This window comes from Pinus tabuliformis, chromosome 7, assembly GCF_031772625.1.
Source record: "Pinus tabuliformis cultivar Carrire ecotype Pingquan chromosome 7, CPIR1, whole genome shotgun sequence".
Classification (NCBI taxonomy): domain Eukaryota; kingdom Viridiplantae; phylum Streptophyta; class Pinopsida; order Pinales; family Pinaceae; genus Pinus; species Pinus tabuliformis.
The window spans coordinates 880,128,559-880,152,343 of NC_142293.1; positions in this window are offsets into that span (position 1 = coordinate 880,128,559).

Here is a 23,785-nt window from a genome sequence, read left to right on the forward strand (position 1 = left end):
TGAACTAAATATATGAAAATCCAAACTTTATCAAACAGTGGGTCATGAATTTAAAATAAAAGGATAAGAAACCATCATAGAAACTAAGAATTAAATGAAAGAATTATAGCAATTACAAGACCCAACAATCAACAAAATGACTAAGTATGGAAGAATGAAACATGGAAAAACACAGTGCGTTAGGGGTATGATCAATCTTTATACAACTCAACTCATAAAAAATCAAACATGACCCAATCCTAAGAAATATACATCAAAATGCTAATTCACAAACAATGTCCAAGTGTAACAACCAAAGCATGAGGAGTTGCAACACATAAGTGTTGTTTTATGACTAAAAAGTGTGCCATGGCTCAAAAATGCACTATAGCTACTCTTGGTGATCCAACGAGACTTAGGAAGGGATATGGACAATTGAAATATGTGTGAAAACAAAAAACAATACTTGACGACCAAAATCAACACTTCATATGACGGAAGGTATGATCTAAAATTTGAACATAGCGAAAATTTTGGAAGGTGTTATAGTAGTGAAAACACTTGGCAACACATTAGATGAACTTCAGTTTCTTTGTCTAGGTATAACTTTGTAGTGAAAAGTTTATCCCTTCATGAAGTATTGACCCATTATAAGGATCGCCTTAGCTTCACCACTTATCCCTGTTTAAAACATGGTTTCTCATATTCCATGCTTGGCTTGAACAATGAGTTTCTGATAATCATATAACATGGTTTTGGTTGATAAAGGATAATAAATAAACCGAGTTTCTGATAATCATATGTTAAATGCATTCCCTGGTGTTACTCTACTACCAGCGAGCCTGTTCAACACCCCAATAGAGTCACCTCAAGGAATCACAAGCATTGCTTTGCTGCTAGCAAGCCTATTCAACGCCTCGATGAAGTTTCTTACTTTGACAATAGGCCTTTCTCTTCTTCACCTTTTTATTTAGTTAATAAGAGAATGTGTAAAGGCACTTATTTATTTTGAAGGTGGAAGAGGGATCCCATCTTATTTAACTTGTAAGAGAGGTTGTTCATTATTTGAGAGATTCATATATTATCTGAGGTTGATATGCTTGTTTTGAGGTGAAAACACCATTAAGTAAAATTCCAAGTTAGGAATGAAGGTCCAAAGATACGGTCATCATAGGTCCACTGAGAGTTTTCCATTCTACATGACTTGAATTTTACATCTGGATATTACTTGACTTAAAACACTTAGACCCTAGCAAAGAAAGAGAATTAACAGGTATCCAAGAATTTTAGTTGTCACAATCACTTTTCATTTTTGTGCCATTATTCTTTTGGGGAATACATACACTCTCACACAAGGTCCTATTTATGGAAACTAACAAAAACAACATGGAAGAAATTTGGAAATGTTCTCACTACTAAGAGCGCGGGGGGGGGGGGGGGGGGGGGGGGGGGGTGAATAAGTAGTTACTATGTTTATTAACTTTTAAATCTTTTTCCAATTACTGAACCAAAAAATTCATTCACGCATGAGTAGATTAAAGCATATAGAAAAACCCATGAGAACCATAAGAAATAACCAAAGAAACATGCATACGAGGACACAATATATTTTTGGTGGAAAACCCCCTCCGGGTAAAAAACCACCCTTGTTGCTGTTGTGCTGCTCAAATAATTATATTAATAGTCAAGCAATTCAGTTACATAGAAAATATCGATGGCTACTATGAGTAAGAAATCTGATCCTCTTCTCATGACTCTACAAACATACATCTGTTGGAGGCCACCATGACCAATGAGCCTTGCCCAACTACTATTGGACTCATGAAGAATTTTGATCCTCATCTCACGAATCAACATACCTCATCTATTGGAAGCCACCATGACCAATGAGCCTCGCCCAACTCTGATTGGACTCATGAAGGAATATGTTCTATATACTAAATTTGTCGGATCCCCCACTCCACTCTTCTATGTGACCCTCGTTTCATTCATTTTCATACTGGAGTCAACCTGAACTACTCAACTAGAACAACACAACAACATATAGCAATATATGCTCAAAACCATCATCACAATCTCACTTAAACAATTATGCATAACTCACTCAATCACTACAAAAACCCCATCAGTAATACATGTTGCATGCATAAAAGACAATGTGATGAAAATATAATAAGCAATCAAATAGGAAATTATCGACAATCATTTCATACTCCATCACCATACTCTGCATAAAATTCTAGCTGAAACACACTTCTTCTGCTATCTCCTACTGCTTTGAACTACTGAAGATTTTTTGCAGAATTCCTTGCAAAACTTTCACACACCACACTTATCTCACACACACTCTCCAAACTCACAGAACCATCACATTTTCTTCTCAAGTGAACCAACCGATAACCTCATGATATCCATCTATTTGTAATCTTATGTAATGATTAAATCAATAATTACAATTATATAGTGGAGCTTTGTTCATATTTTGGAAGTGGTTTGGTTCATTCCTTTTTGACTCAATCTAGCCACTAAATTCACTTACCAATGAATATTATATTTTTAACCATCTTCTAGAATTTCAATAACCTTTTTCCAACCTTTAATTGATGAGTCCCGAACAAGACATGCTGGAAAAACAAAGAAACACTTGATGTGCACACAAAAAGAAGAGAAATTTTATCTCTAAGTCTCAGTCACATGCACAACACTATCTAAACTTGATTGGAACTCTTTAAACACATGAACATGCCTATCTCCAAGTGACTGGAAACTTTCAATCACATGCACAAGCCTGCATGGGAGAAACTAGGGCAGAGGATGACCAAAAACAACTTTCCTTAGCTCAGAGTCTGCCCAAACTTGCTCCATTGCTTAAAAACCTTCTCTAAGACCTTAGGGACCCATTGTAGCCACTACAACACTCCAAAAAACCATTGTCACAACTCCATCATCATCACAAGTCAAGTTAGGTTGACTTTAACTCCATACATTAGTTTCACTAACGCTTAAGCCATCAAACTGCTCCACAGCTACTCCAACACCTTCATAACCTTCAAATCATTAATGATAGGCCCTGCAAGACCCTGCAATTGATCATACTAGCCAAAATCCATCCACACACACTCCAGGTACCATAAACATGACTTGACAGTCTCCAACACTGTCAAATAGGCACAACAACTCTACATACTACCAAGGAATCCACACACATGACAAATACCTACACTAACATTTGTAACCAATGAGCTATGGTCGCACAAGCCAAGTAACACCTTAGTAGCATCTACAACCAATCACCAAGACCAATACCTATACCAATCAACCATGTGCATAAACAAGACTCTACATCACATGCTACCAGGTTGATATCAATGCCAACCAACAACTGAGACATAATTTTATACACTAATGCTACTAGGTTGACATCAATCACAACCAACAACTGAGCCACAATGCTAAAAACATCCCCCTTCTGCATTGATGGAAACCCTAGCTGAACCATCCAATTGGCCTTTAAAAAAACTACTCACTCTCTCCCTCTTTAACATCAATGGAAAGGGTTGAGCTCATCGAATTAACCATAAGTAAATAGACAATACTCCCCTTGAACCCTAGTTGGTTCAAATCATAATGCATCAACAATTAAAAACACTCCTCATGGTAGCATGACAAAAAACAACAATAATAATAACTCTCTCTCTCTCTCCTGAGGCAATAGAAACAAAGTCTCCATGAACACCACTCTCAAACAACAACAACAACATAATGTGAGAAACAACATTCTCTTCATAACTCAATGAGCAACAATAAAACATCCTATCATACAATAACAAAGGATACATGAAGACCAATCAATAACAGGATCACACATCCTCTCTCAAGCAGCAACACAATACCCATAACTGATTAATAACCACACTCTAGAATTTCTCCCTCTGAGCATCAACATTGCCAACCTGCAAGCAATGCCTTCTAGTTGAAGGCTATACATCAATTATCAAGGGGTTGACTACAATATGAATGATATGCAATACATGACTAAAACAACACTCATCAGCCCACATGAATGGTTGGTTCATCCCTCATCAATAGATACTAGACACCAATACTCTCCCTCCAACATGACCATGACCAAATATATGCAATACAATGTATTATATGGTTGTATAATGAGATACAAGGCTAAAAGGTGACTATAACCTGATATACATTAGCCCAAAGATTGCTACAACAATTCATATCAACACAAACTTGTCATGACTCATAACCTTCCTATCACCAACTCATGACAACATGAACTCAATGACTTGAACACTTGATTACATGACTTCATAAATAGGATACATGACTGCAACTAATGAAGTACAATATGAAGCATGTGGTTGTTACATGATACTCAAAATTTTTAGTACATGACTAAGATTCATGAATCTCTCCAAGAAATACTCAATTAAATTGCTTGACAACACCATGATGCATGACCAGCAATATTTAAATCTCATCATGCATATAATTGTCCATGTGAAAAAGAAATAGATCCATCAACATCAAGGCACCATCTTCTAGCAGCAAAGATGTAATGTTAGCAATAACCAAACAACATGAAATATGTAATAATGAGGAACAATAGCATATAACCATGACATCAACTAAGAAACATAAAACTCCAATTTGTAGCAACATCATCTAACATATAAACATAGCTCTTGAACTTGTAACAACAACATATGACCGTCATCTCACATAATCCATAATGAAACAACCAACACATCTATATGATAGCAACAATAAACTTGTCAAAAATATGTGCACTATTTGCAGTAGGAGACAACCATCCTCTCAAGGTAGTATAAATCAAGTCAACACATCTCACATCATAAAGTAAGCCTCAAACTATTATGCAAATAAACCATGGATCCATGAAACAAAAAATCCGACCAACATATCCTCCAACTAGTACCAACATATCATGTCACTGGTAACCACCAAGCCACATATGCATAATGCCAATAATTAAGCAACAACAAATAATCTTCAACTTGGAGCAGCACTAAACTTGTAGCAACAATGAACCATAAAGAGATCTACTAAATGCCACATAGGCCAAGTAATAACCAATCTTCTCAATTGTGGAAATGAATATAGGTGAGAGATCATGCAACATTGTGACCAATGAATCAATATCTGATGGAAATAACATCGTATGTAACAAAAACCAACAACAATAGAAAATCCATAGGCATGCATATGGAGCATAAACACCAATAACATAGCTGAATCAAAATTATCTCATCTGCAAATGTATTGTGGCTTCTAATCACTAGAACTAATGCATTTCGATCTCTCTCACTAATAACATACACAACTTGTTCATATAAAGGCAATTTTTCATGAATGATCAAAACAACCATCAATCTGAAAATAATCAATTGCATGCTAACTAATACAAGACTATGGAGAATCATATAAGTCATTCAAACTCAAAGCAATTCTCCCCAACCTCTAACAACTCCTGCGATGGATAATGTTAGATAAATGTATAATCATGAGAAACATTAAAACGTACTCCAAACAATATCATATTATGCTAGCATGGACCATGATGCCATGAATAAACCACTAGAAATTAAAAGCATGTGATATTTTCCCCCTGCACATGTGTCATCTCTAAATAATCTCCTGCAAAAACAATTGTCAGTGCTACAAAATTGTGACAACCATCTACAACATAATTCTCATTCAAAACCTCCAATATGGCAGCACCTTTAATGATTAGCATGCAATCCATAATGCAACCATATGCCCCCCCTAAGACAATGCAAGCTTTAGTTTTTAGTGTTAGTGATTTGCTACTTATTTCTCCAAATATTGTGAGGTTGATCCTTGGCATGCATATTCTTATTTGGCTTCTTGACTAATTGGCTTTGCATGAATTTGATCCTTTAATTCAATTTCCTGAAACACATGGGAATCTTGCAATCCTTGGCCTTATGGCCCTTGTTATCATAAACATAACATCTAATGTGCCCAATAAATGTCAGAAAATGTTCAGACCTTTTGTCGATCTGAATTCTACTCCTTTATCCATAGGTCCTACAATCAACACCTTTATGGAAAAAATCATTAAATAAGAAACAAAACCCATAAAATAAATTGCAAACGGATGGGACTGATCTTTGATGATTCTTCTTCTTTGGCTACTTATTTTGATTTAAATGATTTATCTTTTTGTTCCTGCAATTGTCTAAAATGTGCCCAAACTTTTGACAACTAAAACACTTAACCTTTCGCATATATTTCCTTGACACATTTTTGGGCTCTTGACTTGGCACTTGATTTTGATGGTAATTTCCCCCATTTCTTCTCAAAAATTTGTCTTTGGGCTCTTCGTCCACTGCCTCATTTTATCTCTTAATGTTTTCTTTTAATTTTGATTCTAGTTTCTCACAGTGGCTGATTTGATTTTTGAGGTTGATTCCAATATCCTCTTCAATTCTCCTTGCTTTATCCAACTGATTTTTCAGATCATAATTCTCTTCTTTGAAAGTATGATATCTCTTTTCAGGAATTTGAAGAAGTTGTTTCAAATATTTGTTCTCCATCTTACACTCTTCTATCAACCTTTCTTGAGATTTGTTTTTGGCTTCAAGGGTCACTATTTTTCTAAGCTCTTCACCTTTAGATTCTTGCATTGGAAATAAACCTTCCTCACTTCTTAAGGAATCAACTTCAAAAATTTGATCATCAAATTCTTCAATAACCCCAAAATCATCATCACTAGATTGGCAAGGAAAATGTCCATGACTAAAAATACTATTTGCCATACCTTTTACCAGCAGAAGAGGTTCTCCTAGTTTTGCAACATTCTTGTATTGTTTGCAACTCTTCTTCTTCTGAGCTTGTTTCCTCTCTTTTTTTTCCATAATCCCACAATCTATTCTCCAAGCAGGCAAGTTTCATTGAAGAGAACCTTCTCTAATACCAGTTGTTGGAAATGTTCTCACTACTGGGGGGGGGGGGGGTGAATCAATAGTGATTGTGTTTATTAGATTTTAAATCTTTTTCCAATTACTGAACCACAACATTCATTAACCCATCAGTAGATTAAATCATATAGAAAAACACATGAGAAGCATAGGAAATAATGAAAGAAACATGCATAAGAGGACACAAGATATTTCTGGTGGAAAACCCCCTTCAGGTTAAAAAAAACCCTTATTGTTGTTGCACGACTAAAATAAATATATTAATCATGAAGAAATTCAGTTACATAGAAAATACATATGGCTACTATTAGTAAGAACTTTGATCCTCATCTCACGAATCTATAAACATCCATCCACTGGAATCCACCACGACCAACGAGCCTTGCCCAAATATTATTAGACTCATGAAGAAATCTGATCCTCATCTCATGACTCTACGGACCTCATCTACTGGAAGCCACCATGACCAATGAACCTCACCCAACTTCAATTGGACTCATGAAGAAATATGTTCTCTATATTGAATTTTTTGGAGCCCCCACTCCACTCTTCTATGTGACCCTCATTTCATTCATTTTTAGACTAGAGTCAATATGAACTGCTCAACTAGAACAACACAACAACCTCTAGCAATATAGGCTCAAAACAAACATAACAATCTCACTGAAACAACTATGTGCAACTCACTCAATCATTGCAAAAAACCCATCAATAATACATGTTTCATGCATAAAAGATAACCTAATGAAAATATAATAAGCAATCAAATAGAAAAATGATATACAATCATTTCACACTCCCTCACCATACTCTGCATAAAATTATATCTGAAACATACTTTTGTTGTTATCTCCTATCACTGTGAACTACTAAATATTTTTTGCATAATTCCATACACATCCTGCACACACCACACTTCTCACATACACACTATCTAAGCTCACACAACCATCACATTTTCTTCTCAAGTGAACCAACCAATAACCTCATGATCTCCATCTATTTGTAATATTTTGTAATGATTAAATAAATAATTACAATTCTGTAGTGGAGCTTTGTTCATATGTTGGAAGTGGTTTGTTTCATTGCAGTTTGACTCAATCTAGCCACTAACTTCACTTACCAATGAATATTATCTTTTTAACCATCTTATAAAAGTTCAATAAAATTTTTCCAACCTTTACATGATGAGTCCCGAACAAGACATTATGGAAAAACAAATAAATTCTTGATATTCACGAGGAAAGCAGAGCAATTTTAGGTCTAAGTCTCGGTCGCATGCACAATAGTGTATGAACTCGACTGGAACTCTTTAGTCACATGCACAAGCATATCTCCCTATTTCTAGAAACTTTTAGTGGCATGCACAAGCCTGCATGGGAACGACTAGGGCAGAGGATGACCAAAAATAACTTTCCTTAACTCAGAGTCTGCCCAAACTTGCTCCACTTCTTAACAACCTTCTCTAAGACCTTAGGGACTATTATAGCCACTGCAACACTCCAACAAACCATTTTTACAACTCAATCATCATCACAAGTCAAGCTAGGTTGAATTTAATTCCATCCATCAACTATAATAACACTTAAGCCATGAAACTGCTCCATAACTACTCCAACACCCGCATAACCTTCAAATAATCAATGATAGGGCCTACAAGACCCTACAACTGATCATACTAGAAAAAAAACATCCACACACACACCAACTACCATAAACATGACTTGAAAGTCTCCAATAATATAAACTATGTGTAGCAACTCCACATCCTACCAAGGCATCCACACACAAGCCAAATACCTGCACTAACATCTGTAGCCTCTGAGATAAGGTCTGCAACCAATGCACAAGCCAAGTACCATCTTACTAGCATCTGCAACCAATCATCAAGGCCAATACCTCTACCAATCAACCATGTGCATAAACAAGACTCTGAATTACATGCTACCAGGTTGACATCAATGCCAACCAAAAACTGATCTATAATGCCAACAAAGAAAACAAGACATGACAAGGTATGATAACAATGAATCAAATAAATACATTTCTACATAGGTAGGAAAGCATCCCAGGGATGCTACAAGAAATAACACTTAAGATATTAGCCATCGACATGAAGTGGATCAATCCTCCCATCTAAGGATTTCAGTTTGTAAGAACGATGGCCAAGATTTTCAATGATGGTGTAAGGTACAATCCATAGAGATTGAAAATTAGTGTGAAATCCTTTCTCTTCATGGGCCTTATTCCACTTTGATACTAGGTCTCCCACACCAAAATATGTGTTCCGTGTACACTTCTTATAAAACAAACAATTGATTGGGTTCTGGTGTATGGGAAACTTTTCTTTTGCTTTGATCATTTCTTCTTTTAGCTTGAGAAGGGTATTTATCCTTCTCTAAACAAGAAGGAAAGGTTTACCTTGAGATTCTTGGGAAAGATGTAAGTCTAGGAGGTACATGTTCAAAGGACAAATAACTTCTTTTCCATATACAAGGAAGTAGGGAGAATTATTTGGAGAGTATTTAAGAATGACACAGTTAGCCCATAATGCATTCACTAAGGTGTTATGCCAGTTCCTTTGCTCAAAGAAATAGTTTTGTTGATAATACAAATTAGATTCTCATTTGTAGACTAAGCTAGAATGTTTCCCTGAGGGTAGTAGTTTGATGCGTTCTTTAAAACACCATTCTCTAATGCAAACTCATAAAGCTTTAATGAGGAAAAATAAGTTTCATTATCAAATACAAGTGATGTTGGAATGAAAAACCTGGTTATGATATTTTGTTTGAGAAAATGGATGACTTCTTGATCATTAACTTGTCTTAACGAAACTACTTCAGCCCACCGGGTGAATGATCAGTTGTTGTTAAAATATAGCAATGTTGCTTTGATGAATCAGGAAATATTGTGCTAATAACATCAATCCCCATTGTTGAAATGGTTCCTTGACTGTTAGAGGTAGTAATGGGGTGGCTGACTTCCTATCATCGCCAACACATATTTGACATACTGGACACTTGCAGACGTAGGTGTATCTTTAAATAATGTGGGCCAATATTAATCAACCCTCATCACCTTATGAGCTCTAGGATCGCCTGCAAAGTTCCCACCAATAGGTCCATCATGAAGGTCTGTTAGTACCCTTTCTAAATATGGAGGCTTTAAATATCTGAGCAAGAGACCATTGTGGTGCTTCTGAAAAAGAATACAATGCACAAGTTGGTAGGATAAATATTTAAGGCGTATTGCCCACTTCTGTTTGGTCGATAAATGTGAATGCAAGGCACCGTGCTCTAAGTATTTCCATATATATTCATACTAAGACATAGTTGTATTTGTAGGAGGACCTTGTTCAATGTTATACATTTTGATCTTTTGTTCCCACCCAAAAGAATCCTCTTTTGGTGAATCCACCGCTTTTGCTGTGAGCTGAAAAATATCATGGCCTTTAATAGTATGAACCAGCTTGAATTCAAAATTATTTTATTGCAAGCACATCATCTAGTTCACCTTCTTCTCACCCAACTCTTGTTGTACAAAGAGTGTTCTAACTGTTGGATGAGGTACATAGATAATAGTATGGGATTTCAGGGGGGAAGGCTTGAAATGCTTGAATGCCTTGTATACTAGATATGCTTTCTTATCAATGGAAGGATAATTTAGCTTTCATCCATGTAATCCAACACTCATAAAATATATAGGCTGCTCATTGCCTTGATTGTCTTTCTGTGTCAACATGACCGCAATAGACATGTTTGAAGCAAAAGTATATAACATGAAATCTTTTCCAAAATATGGGCTATATAAGGCTAGGGAATTAACGATAGCTTGTTTTTTTCCCCTTGGAAAAAGTCTTAATTTTCATTAAGCAAAGAAAATTACATTTTGTATATGCAAAAGCATATACTGTACGTGGGGCTAAAAGCCCATCCAGTTTGCATATCAAAATAAGAGGTGTACTCCATGCAGGGAGAAGCTATTCTATTACTGAGATTGCAATATAAGATAAGTACTTACTCTATGCAGAGAGTATAAAAAACTGTCATATATAAGTTTGTTTTCATTGTGCATATATATAAAATTATATAAAACAAAAAGTATTTTCAGGCTCCTTCTGAGCTAGTTAATCTGATATGTCTATAAATGTAAAAACATATTTCTCCCTCTTATCCCATTTATATATGGAATCCTTCTTTATTGTTTCTTGTAATGGTTTAACAATATGTGCATAACCAAAGATGAACTTTTGAAGAAAATTGATCTTTCCCAAGAAGGATTGCATTGCTTTCTTACTCATGGGAAAAGGGATTTGAGCAATAGTATTGACCCTCTACGGGTTAAACTTAATTCCACTCTTAGCAATAATGTTTTCTAATAGGTTACTCTAAAACACGTTGAAGATGCTCTTGTTTAGATTTAATGATATTCCATACTTATGGCATCGCTCAAAAATATGCTTTAGATGACGGATGCGATCAAATATTTTCTTAGAAAATACTATTACATCATCCAAGCAGATGACCACACTCTGGATGATCAATCCACATAATGTGTAGCACCAACATTGATGAGTCCAAATGGCATAAACTTGAAAGAAAAAGGTCCCCACTTCGTTCTGAACGTGGTTTTCAATTTTCTTGGTTCTGCTACTAGCACTTGATTTTATCCAGAGAATACATCCAGTAGCGAGAACATTTATGACCCAGATAACATCTGGAGTATTTGCTCCATAGATGGAAAGGGATAGTTATCTTTATTTGAAGCCCAGTTGAGGTTATGGAAAGAAACACATAAGAATTTCTTGCCAATTTGTTCCCTGACAGGAACTAGGTTGGAAACCCATGTGGAATTACAAACTTTGAAGATGATCTGAGCATCCAACAAATTCCTTAATTATTTTTTAATCAAGGTTTTGAGTGTCAAATGAACTTTCCTTAGCTTATGTTGAATCAATTTCACCCCTTCTTTGATAGGAATTACATGTTTGATAATTCATGTATCATATGTCTTTAGATCATCATATGTCCACGTGAATACATATTGATACTATTTGAAAATAAAAATGAAGCCCTATTGTTCTTGGGGAGAACAACATGTACATAGGTTCATGTATTTCAAATCTTCTTTGGTTCCAAAATTAGCTTGTTCATGTAACAACGTTGAGCTTTTGGGTCTTTGTATTCAATGGTCCTCTAAACTGATTTTGCAAGTCATATGATTTCTTAAGAGATATTGTTCCTTTCAACATAGGATTCCATTTAGATGCTTGAGTTGCTTCCTACAAAGCTTCTTCATGTCCATCTTCTTCAATGACCACATCTTTGAAAATATCCACATTTTCCATGAAGTGAAATATCTACTAGTCATCATTAAATACATGAAAGTTAGTTACATTATCAAGCACAAATGGATTATAAATAATTTTTTTAGAAAATCCATATTTTAATGGTGACAACCTAGCAGTTGCATTACCTAATGTATCCTCGACAACATTATGAATAATAAGAACAAAAGTAATATTAAATTCATTAAATAATGAAATGAAACGTCATACCTCTTGCTGGTAGTTTTCAAATTAGGTGACACACAGTGAATGGTATTTCAAACCTAATGAGTAACAATCTTTGAGTCACCAATTACCTTAAGTACTTCTACCTTGAGTTATATGGCCTTCTTTAATCCTAGAATGAGTGCTTCATTAACAGTGTTGTTTTTTCACTCAAAATCCAAGAAACATGATAAAATATATCTTTCATTTTGAGGTTCAATAAGGATACAACAAGCTCTAGAACTCTCTTGAATTTTAGAACCATTAAATATAAGGTCCAGATGTTAGTAGCTAATGGGTTAGTTCCTACACTAGTACTATATACATCTATATTACAAATTTCATTAACACCAGTTAGAGTGAAAATAAGGAGCTCCAACTATGTATCTGATGGTATAGGGGATGGTCATGCTTGATAACATCCATGATCAACCTCTAGAAAAGAATTTCTAAAATTACTTGTGCAAAGCCAACTAGCTCATTATGTCCCTCAAGTGTTGTCATAGTATGTTTCATGTAAGGCTCACTCTTTGCTAAAATATGATTACTTTTACCATTATAAGGAATCCATAAATGTGTCAAGTCTGTCGAAAAGTATCCTTGTAGTTTGGTGGACTAGTCCCTGATTAGGAGAAAACCATAGGCTTCACGAATTCCCACAATAAAATATTGATGCATTGGTGAAATTTATCATCTAATGATAAATGGATGATAACATTATTGAGTTCACTAATTGCATGGACCAATTATCTATCCAATTGTATGATTTGGGCATCAATCTTTCCCCATTTAGTGTTAATATTCTTGGCGACAGATAAATGCCTGACATTTGCAGATGCACCAAAATAAATGAGACAATTATAGACATTATAGTTAAAGATTTCAAATGTTAAAAGAAAATGGGGGTAGGTAGTGTGATAATTCAGATTAGTATCATTAACCACAGACTCGAGAATCTCACAAGACTTACTAGAAACAACTTAAGAAGCATAAAATTCTTTACTTAACAGAGGCTACAATGCAAATGCTTGGATGATCAAATCATGTTATCTTGTTATTTTCACGAGCTCAAATATTGAAATATTGAAATGAGACATTTTCATATCCTCAATAACATAATAATCAATATCTTCCTCATTAACAGGATGTGCTGAAGTGTTGGGTAGTGTAGCTTTCTTAGATGCCTCAGGAGTGATGGACTTATTCTTGTTGCATGTGGAAGTGTTGTTAGGGGAACTTATTCAATAAATGTGTAAATATCTAATTAAAATCCTTTACGTTTTATTGTCCCCAATATTAATATTTCTAAGTTCCTTGAGTAACATGGCGGGAGTTTTATCAACAAAAAATTTATCCAAGAAAAACATTTTGAAATCCCTCCAATTATTGACTGAATTGAAGGAAGATTGTGGTACCAAACTGATGTTGTACCCCCCAGAGTGTACGAGAAAATTCTACAAGAGACATTGTCATAATGTACCTATAACATTTGAAGATGCATGTAGAAGTCATCAATGTGGTCCTCAACTTTCATTCTCTTATTAGGATCAAACTTTGAGAGCATTTTTTACAGGTGCGTAGGCATGTGATGGATATTTCCTAGAAGAGAAAGCAACCCTTGGGTCATCCAATCCAATTTTTCATCGACCATTTCGTCCTCTTCTTCCTCTTAAATTTTTGATTCTGAAGAGTCTTCTCCTTTATCGTTCAGATATTTGTTCTCGTTCTACTATTCATTATCGTTGGGTTGATCAATATCACTTGGTTTTATGTTATCTGTGAAATGAAAGTATTCTCCGTTACTTCCCATATTTTCCTAAATGAGTGATTGATCATTCTCTTGATGAAGAGATATAACTAGATCATCAAGAGTAGTAGTAACTAAATATTCCAATGAATAAACCAGGAAATCATGTTGAGTTGTTTCTTTCTTAGAGTGCTTATGAGGAAGATTAACAGTTACAGGAAATATGCCAAGAGATTTTGCAAACCATTGAGTAATAGTCCGAAACTCCCAAATTTTGTCGTAAGTAACTTCAAAATTGAGTTTTGAGCTTTGATGTGGAGGTTCCTCTTTCTTAGAAATATGAGTTGGAGTTGGGCTCAGAGAGTTACTACCTTGAATTGAAGGTTCTTGGTACGAATGTAACGAATTATCAATGATATAAAGGTGAACCTCCTTCTAGCACCAGAATGTTGACGATGATCGAAACCACCAAAATACAGGGGATATCCCAATATGAACTCCCAATTAGAACTCACATCATTTAGTGTAGGATCCCCATCCGTAATATTTCCCAGCTATAACAATCTTAAGGATTTTCCTTGGTTGCAATGGTTAGCATGAGAGATCAACACACATGCACTTTTGAATGAGAAAGTAAGCCTTGTGAAATGTTCAATTGCATTATGTATCAAGGTTATTTCAATAGAAGGGAGGAGAAAGTGAGTATTTTAGAAGAAAATTATTAGTACTGTTATAATAAAGACACACACACACACATACATATGAAAGAATTGTTAACCATCTAGCGAAATAGTTCACATAGACATAACAAGCATTAAAGAAAATACAAAACACATTCAACAAGACAAGCACCAAAGCCAATGAAGTAGTTCAATTTCTTTAGTACATAAGAGAATATACACATACTGTAAACATCTAAAGGACAAGGTTACAATATTCACAGTAGATGCATGAAAGTGTGTTGTCTTAATGAGATTCTATTATTCAACGAAATTTCCAAGATACATTGTTACAACGAGACACCATTGACCCCATGTTAATTTGGTAGTTCAATGATAAATTCCAATCATAGGAAAATATTCCTCTTTCTAAGAGGACCAATTTTTGCCTTTGAATCACTTGATTTGGTCAAGGGAAAGTTCATTTTTGAAGTGAAGCCCACAATGTCAAAATTGTCAAGTTCGACCTAAGGACAAATTGCCCCTCCAAAGTCATGTATAAATACAAGCGACCTCAAGCTAATTTGGACATCATCATCATCAAACATATTATTCTTCTCTCTTCTTTCGATTTTTTCACAAAAGTATGAAGTTGGTTCATGGAATTTGGTTCGTATAGGTTTGAAATTGTAGGGTTTGAAGCTCACATGTGTGGATTAGGGTTTTGGTTTGTAGCCGTAGTGTTTCCACGTCATATTTTTGGTTTTAACCACTCACATATAGGGCTATCTTTGCTGTTGGAATGTTTTAGCCACACAAAAATCTCACTCTTCATGCAACTGGAATCTAGGGTTTCATTTTGATAGGAGACCATAGTTGACCACAGACTAGAAAAGTTAACTCTGATCAGTACTATTGCTAGGATCATATTTTTGGATATAGTTTGGTTAATTTTTTTGCTGGATAATTTTGTATTTCCTCATTGTACTCTATGTTGAACATTTTATGGCAATCTAATAATTTTCAAATGGTTTTCCCCCATGTGGGGTTTTTCCCTGGTCTTTGACCAAATCTATCTCTCTTGTTGATGTTGTTGATTGTCTCTTATTTTCATAACATTACTATTTTATTTTCAACTATTGTTGATGATTGGAAATATTGATTGTTGTTGAAATATTGCTAATTGAAGAATTGAATTGAGCTAAAATCAATTGAAACAACATAGAACAATGTAAAAATTACCATGGAATTAGAGTTGAGGTGAAGGACAAGCCCAAAGGAGATAAGATCTAGAACAATCATCTTTGGAAAGTTGTTGGAGTCTATCTCATCAAATTAAGATGTCTTCATATTACTTCAAGGAAAATGAGAAGCTAGAAGACTCATCTAACTTTTTTGCATGGAAGATCATGTTGGAAATAATATCAGATGACAATGACGCCTTGGAATACATTCAAGGAAAAGTACCTTAGCCTCTGGAGAATGCTTTCATTACTGCCAAGAACAAGTACAAGAAAGGTGAGTTAAAATCAAAGAAAATTATAACCGATGGTTTACAAGATCGTTTGCTCGCTTATGTTGGAAATTTGAAAAAGTCTAAAGGTATGTATGATAAGTTGGCTGACATATATGAAGTAAAAAATTTGAATGAGATCATCTCCCTGAAGGATCAACTCAAATATATGAAAATGAATAAGGGAGAGTTTGCGCAATCCTACATTATGAGGATATCTCGTTTTAGAGATCAATTGCAGAGATTTGGGGAAACCATCCCTGATAGGGACCTAGTGGTGGTAACCCTTATAGGTCTCCCTCCTATTTGGGGAACCTCCATTACCACTATAGGCAATAACAATAATTTCCCGCCATTTGATGAGATTGTTGAAACGCTCACTCAAGCAGAATTCAAAATCATGAAGAAGGTGAGCCTGCTACTTTCATCACTCATAACAAGAAAAAGAAAGGAAATTGAGGCTCATCAAATTCAAGGAAGCCTCCTCCTCGAAATTTGAAGAGAAGGAATGAAAGAGAAACATCGCACATTGGATGCTATAATTGTCACAAGAAAGGTCACTATGATGAAGATTACCCTGAGAAGAACAATGTTCCATGATACAACAATAGAAGCAACAATAACAAGTTTAATAATCAAAGAAGACAAGATAAATGAAGGGATGATAATAATGGAAGAAATGAAAGAAGGATAAGATATGCTTCGAGTGATCATGACGAATACTTGATCCAGGTGGATGTTGGTGGCCACCCACCTATGCCACTTGGACCCCCACAACTGTCTCTTTCAGTTTCCTTAATTGTAGCACAATTTACTATTTTTAGCAGTTTTTCGGGTCCTAAACTTACGGAGCCATTTTGAGGCCCTAAACGACGCCTTTTTGGAAAACTAGGATAAATATGGGTCATGGACCAATGTTTCTCTTCCCAAATTTATAGTCCTTGGATATATATTTCTAATGAGCTATTTGCGTGTCAAACAGAGATTGTATGCTAAAGTTACAACCCTGGGAAGTTGATGTACCAATTTACCCAAACAAGGCCCACAATTTGGCGTTTCATCTCCTAGGGTTAGGTTTTTGGATGTTTAGGGTTTTCCATTGTTTCTCAACAATAAATAGGCCTTTGAGCCTCATTGTAACACAGTTCAGAGGCATGTAGCCACCACATCTCTTCTCAGAGATAAGCTACCATCGCCCTAGCGGGTTTATTTCCATTTCTGTTTGTAAGCTTATTTCAGCAATTTGCATTAATGAAATGAAGTATTATTTCTACTGCATCTCTATATTTATGTTTATCTCTGTAATTTGTTGCATTACTATTTAAATCCAGATCAATACCACCGCCCTCAAAAGAAGTCAAGAAATACCAGGTATGAAAGTAATATTGCTAATCATTCTGAATATATCCTTATTTCTACACTTTCTAGTTCCCCTCCTCCATATACATGGGATAGTTGGTTGGTTGATAGTGGGGCCTCTTAGTATTTCTGTGGGCTTAAGGAAGTTATCTCTAATTTGGTAGAGAGGGAGTCAAATTTCAAGATTATTCTTAGAGACAACTCTACTCATCCGGTCAAGGGTTTTGGTTATGTTAAATTTCATTTGAACTACGGGGAATCTATTTTTCTCCATGATGTGATGTATGTGCCAGAGTTGAAGAAGAATTTGGTATCTATATTTGCATTAGAAGACAAAAGGATGAGGGTTGATTTCATCAAAGGAAAAGTACTTACTTGGCTTGTTAGATCCTCTATGAGAGATGATTTCACATTGGGATCAAGATTTTAAGGACTCTATAGAGTCACTAGAATACCTCTTCTAGCGATGATTCATGATAAAAATCATCAAAGCGAACTATGGCATCAAATATTGGCACATCTACAATATGAAGCTCTTCCGAAATTAAAGAAGTTAGTCTTTGGTATCCCTGATGTTCAAGCTCAACATGTTGGGGTATGTCTAGGTTGTTCCAGTGGAAATAAGATAAGGGGACCATTCCCTTCTAGAAAAAACAAGACGAACGACATCCTCCAACTCATTCATTTTGACATATATGGTCTAATTCGCATACATTCTATTCATGGCCATATTTATTATATAACTTTCATTGATTATTTCTCAAGGAAGACTTGGATATATTACTTGAAGTATAGGATGAGGCCTTCAAACTGTTCAAAAGCTTTAAGGATTTGGTTGAAAATCAAACAGGAAAGAAAATTAAGATCTTCAGGTCCAAAAACAGTGGATAATACATCTCAATGAGTTCATGTATTTTTGCAAGAAGGGAGGTATCAAGAAGGAGACAATTGTGACCTACAATCCCAAACAAAATGGAGTGCTTTAGAGAAATAACATGTTTATTGTGGATGCTTCCTGTGCCATGCTCCATGATCAAAAGATTTTGAATTTTCTTTGGGGAGAAGCTACTAATGTAGTTGTATATGTTCAAAACAAGGTTCCTCATCAAGCACTAGACAACAAGACTCCTGAAGAAGTACTCACAGGTTTCAAGGATGGTGTTGTTCATCTACATATATTTGGTTGCCTCGTATATTTTCATGCGCTTAAGGGCAAAAGAAACAAGTTGGAAGCCATGGGAATAAAAGGTATGTTTGTTGGATATTTTAAAGATTTTAAAGAATTTAGAATATTTATTTTTGGTCAAAATAAGGTTGAAGTTAGTAGGGATATAATGTTCGATGAATATGCTACCATTGGGAAAGAAAGAAACCTTCCTCTGCCTCCTCCTCTTGAGAAGAAGAATGATGACATGGATATTTTAGAAATTCCTTTCGTGTCTAAATCCAAGAGGGACATTGTTGATGATCCCATGGAACCTATGGACCCCTTAGATCCTCCTACATGTGATCACCCTTCTAGGAAGAAGCCACTTTGGCTTCATGACACATTACAGGATGTCGAGAGACACACTCCCACCAGAAGGTATTTTAGAGAAAGAAAGAAGCCATGCAGGTACCAGGGATATGTTGTAGCCATGAGAAATATTATTCAAGTTGAGCCTCACACCTTTGAAGAAGCCATGAAATAAAATTTTTGGAAGGATTCTATGGATAAAGAATATGAATCAATTATGAAGAATGATGTATGGGATGTTGTGCTAAGATCGAAGGGGAAATATGTGGTGACTTCAAAATGGCTATTCAAGATAAAAAATGGAGTCAATGGAAGCAATAAGAAATATAAGGCAAGGTTTGTGGCCCAAGGATTAGCCTAGAAAGAGGGAGAATATTATGATGATATATTTGTTCCTATGGCTCGACACACGACCATTTGTTCAATAGTTTCCCTTGTCGCAAGTCAAGTATGTACTCTTCATCAGATGGACATTAAGACAACATTCCTTCATGGCATGTTACAAGAAGAAGTGTATGTTGAGCATCCATAGGAATTTGAAGTAAAGAGCTGAAAGTCACATGTTTGTAGGTTGAATAAGGCATTGTATGGTTTGAAGCAAGCCCCCAAAGCATGGTACACCCACATAGTTAGTTACTTAGTGAAGTTGAGATTCACAAGAATCAAGGCTAATCCCAAGCTCTACTTTAAGGTAGTCAAAAGTATGCCATTGATTTTGGTTTTATATGTTGAAGATTTATTCTTGATAGGTAGTGAGCCCCTAATAATCAAGTGTAAGAGGGAGCTAGCCTCTAAATTCAAGATGAAGGACCTTGGACTCATGCACTACTTTCTAGGCCTTGAGGAGTGGAAAAGGCCCAGTAAGATTTTCCTTTTATAAGGAATATATGTCATAAATTGTTTGGAGATATTTGGAATGATGGAATGCACGTCCCTGCCGACTATGATGGAAACGAATTCCAAGAAGCTATGTGGAGAAGTTGCAGGACCCGATTTGGAAAATCCATCCAAGTATATATAGTTTATTGGGTCTTTGATGTTCTTAGTGAACAATCATCTAGATATATGCAACTCAATGAACACATTGAGTCAATTCATGACCGAGCCTCTCCATGCACATTGGATTGCTGCCAAACATATTTTGAGATACTTGCATGGGACGATCACTCTTGGTTTGAGATATTATAATATCCCTTCTTGGTGAGATAACTTTGATGACACTTGGAGAGGGTGATTTTTATGCAGTGATATAAATATTATGCATGTGAGACTTATGCATATGCTTGTATGCTATAGACCCGGTTTAGATCATATGATTGCTACATGTTTATGAAAAATAGTGATTTTGGTTAAGTGGATATTATCGATGTTTTCTCTTTTGGTATCTTAGTTTAGTCATAGGTGTATGACATGGATGGTAATCTAGGATTGAGACACACAGATCCATGGATGATCATGGTTATGTGAAACATATGGTTAATTATGATACATAATTTGTATGATTATATAAGCTTAATATTGTACTAAGTAGGATGTGGCAGGGGACTTGGTCATTGCCAACAAGGATGCTCAAGTTATAAATGATCACAGAAGTCATTTTTCCAAAACCAAAATGATTTTGGATGTTATGCACAATCCTTGGTAAAATGTGAATAAGTTAATTATGCAATTCATTTGATTCTTGTGATATATGAGATTGTGATGTGTGCAGTCTTGGAATAAGACCTTGCCAATGAACCATTAGTTGGGTATAAGCTCACAAACAATACCCTAAGGTGAAGTGCATAGTTTCAAAGCAGAGTAGATGAGAAGCCATGGAAATTAGGGTGCAGAGTCATAAATCCATTAAAAATAAAGATGTTGAGCCTTTGATCTATAATAAAAGGACTAGGGAGCAAAGTCCTAAATCCATTAAATATAAATACGTGGAGTCTGGGATCTATAATGAAATGATAAGGATGCAGAGTCCTAAATATTTAAAAGATCAAGGTGTGAAATCTTGGATCCATAGAGTAGATCAGGGCACAGAGTCCTCAATATACTAAGGCATGAAGATGCATGCAATAGGGATGTGAAATCCTTATTTTCTGAAAGAAAAATACCACACATGGAGAGCTTAGGGATGAATTTCCTTAATAAATATCATTTCTGATAATTTTGGAGTGACTTTCTAAAAATAGAAAGTCATGTCTGGCATTTCAAGTATGACTTTCTAAAAATAGTAAATCACCTTGCATCAATTGGTAATCAAGTATAGTTGAAGGATAATCATTTAACATATTACCAATTAATATTAATAGTTCAATCTTGACTTAATAATCATTATTATTATTATTATCAAAGACATGGCATATTCCTCTTACACTCATTAAAAGTAAGCCATAAAAGATTCATCTTACGCTCTCTTTAACGCATAGGTTACACTCTCCTTAACTAAGTCATTCATACCTCTCCTTAATGGCATGAGTTACACTCCTCTAAATGAAATACATTATGTTTAGAATGCAACAAGAAATTCCTAATTTAATTTTCCCTTGAATTAAATTAGGAGAAAATAAAAATTCCAGATCACAAGACAAATTGAATGAGTTAATTGAGTTGTTATCACTCAGTTAGCTTTGTTAATTTGAGTTGAGGGATTAATTGAGTTGTGTACAATGATTCTTAAATTTTAGGAGCCTAGGTTGAGTTTAATTTCAGTTGAAACAATTTAATTTAGTTAAATTTAGCTAAGGTCAGTTAAACTAGTTCCAATTATTGGAGGAACTAGTAGGAGGTCTAGCAATGGGGTGCAACTTTAGTGTTCAACCAGTTAACTGATCTGTTAGGATATTCTGACACATAGGAAATAATTAAGTATAACTTTGTCTAGTGTATGGTTAGGTAATGTGTGTTTATTTAGTATGTAATTTTTGTAACTCACAATCCAATGGTCACGATATGTTCTAGACATGAAGTGATATAACAATTCATTCTCTCCTTGGTATTACCGACACTTGATTCGTGGCTTAACACCCTATTGGTCCATGATCTATATTTAAAGAGCATGGAGGGTCATTTGTTAGGTGACTGTTCATGAGAGAAGCTAATGTAAATTTTCTTTCTTTTAGATCAATAAATTGCCTGAAGTGGTTGCGTTGGCTAAGGCCGTGGACTGTTTCCCTCTTTGAGGGTTTTAACCACATCAAAAATACTAGTGTAGTGATCTGTGATGTGTTTGTGAGAGGTGTCATTTCGTGTTATATCTAAGGAAATTACCATGTAAATTCCTACATGGTATTAGAGCTATTCGAGGGCCACATCTGTTGGTGATCCAAATCTGAAGCCGATACAACTGCATATGACTATCGTTTCCTAGATCTATTGCTTCTGTTTGCTTTTGGGCTGAGAGGACTGATCTATTGTGTTAGGAGCATCTGCTTCAGTGAGGAAACCCTTTCGTTTCATGTGAAAGGGTTTCTGGTAGCCCTAGCTACGTCATTTTTAAAATTTGGAGGTATATAATCTTTATTTGCAGTTATAGTTATTTATCTCTCTGTTTATTTCGGTTTATAGTCCTCTATATTTTTTTTATTATTATTATCGGATCTATACCTTTCATTTCTTCATATGCTCTTTTCCCTGTGACTCAGTGTGATCTGGGCAAACTAGAAACAAAAAGAAAGGATTATTCTCATTCATATGCTCGTTTCCGCCATGGCTTAGTGTGATCTCAGAAAATTAGAAACATTGAGGAAAATATCTAGTTTCTGGCCAAATCCGACTTTAAGCCATAAGGCTTGGATACCTCTACTTGTTCGTTTGGTTTGTGTGGTTGTTTTTATGTTTCGTAGGCCAAAAGGGATTTTTCAAGTAAACACACACCCCAAAGCCTTAGTGAGCAAAAAAAAAGCACCCTTCCTTCGTTACAATAATTACTAACATTTTGAACTAGCTCACTTGGTCTAAAGTTACTTTATGAGAATAGAGGTCTTGGGTTCAAGTCTTTCTTTTTGTTGAGTTACTTTTTCAAAAAGCACATGTAGCTTATGTTTTAAAATTACTTTATATAAAAGTGTTCTCATCCATTATAAAAAGTGAGTCACTTATAATTCTAAAGTCACTTTATCTTTTATTTAAGTTACAATTTAGTGGATAGTTCATAAAGTACCATTGTAAAAGTGACTTTCACTTATTTATAAAAGTGGGTCACATAAAGTAATTTTTTTTAAAAAGTGAGTTGATTAGATTAAGTTTGGAAAGGGGGATAATTTTTTTTAAATATAATATTATCATCAACTTCCAAACATTCATGTGGTTCATTGGCATTTTAAAGAACTTTTCTTAAAAAGGGCATAACTTCTTCATCCGGAAGCCGTTTTCAGAGCCGTTTTTTTAATTGGCCTAATTTTTTTAGATCTTTCTATTTGAAAACTTAGTTTCAACATATAAAGCTTAAGTTTATTTTAAAATAGAAATTTCATGCCTAGTTATTCTTA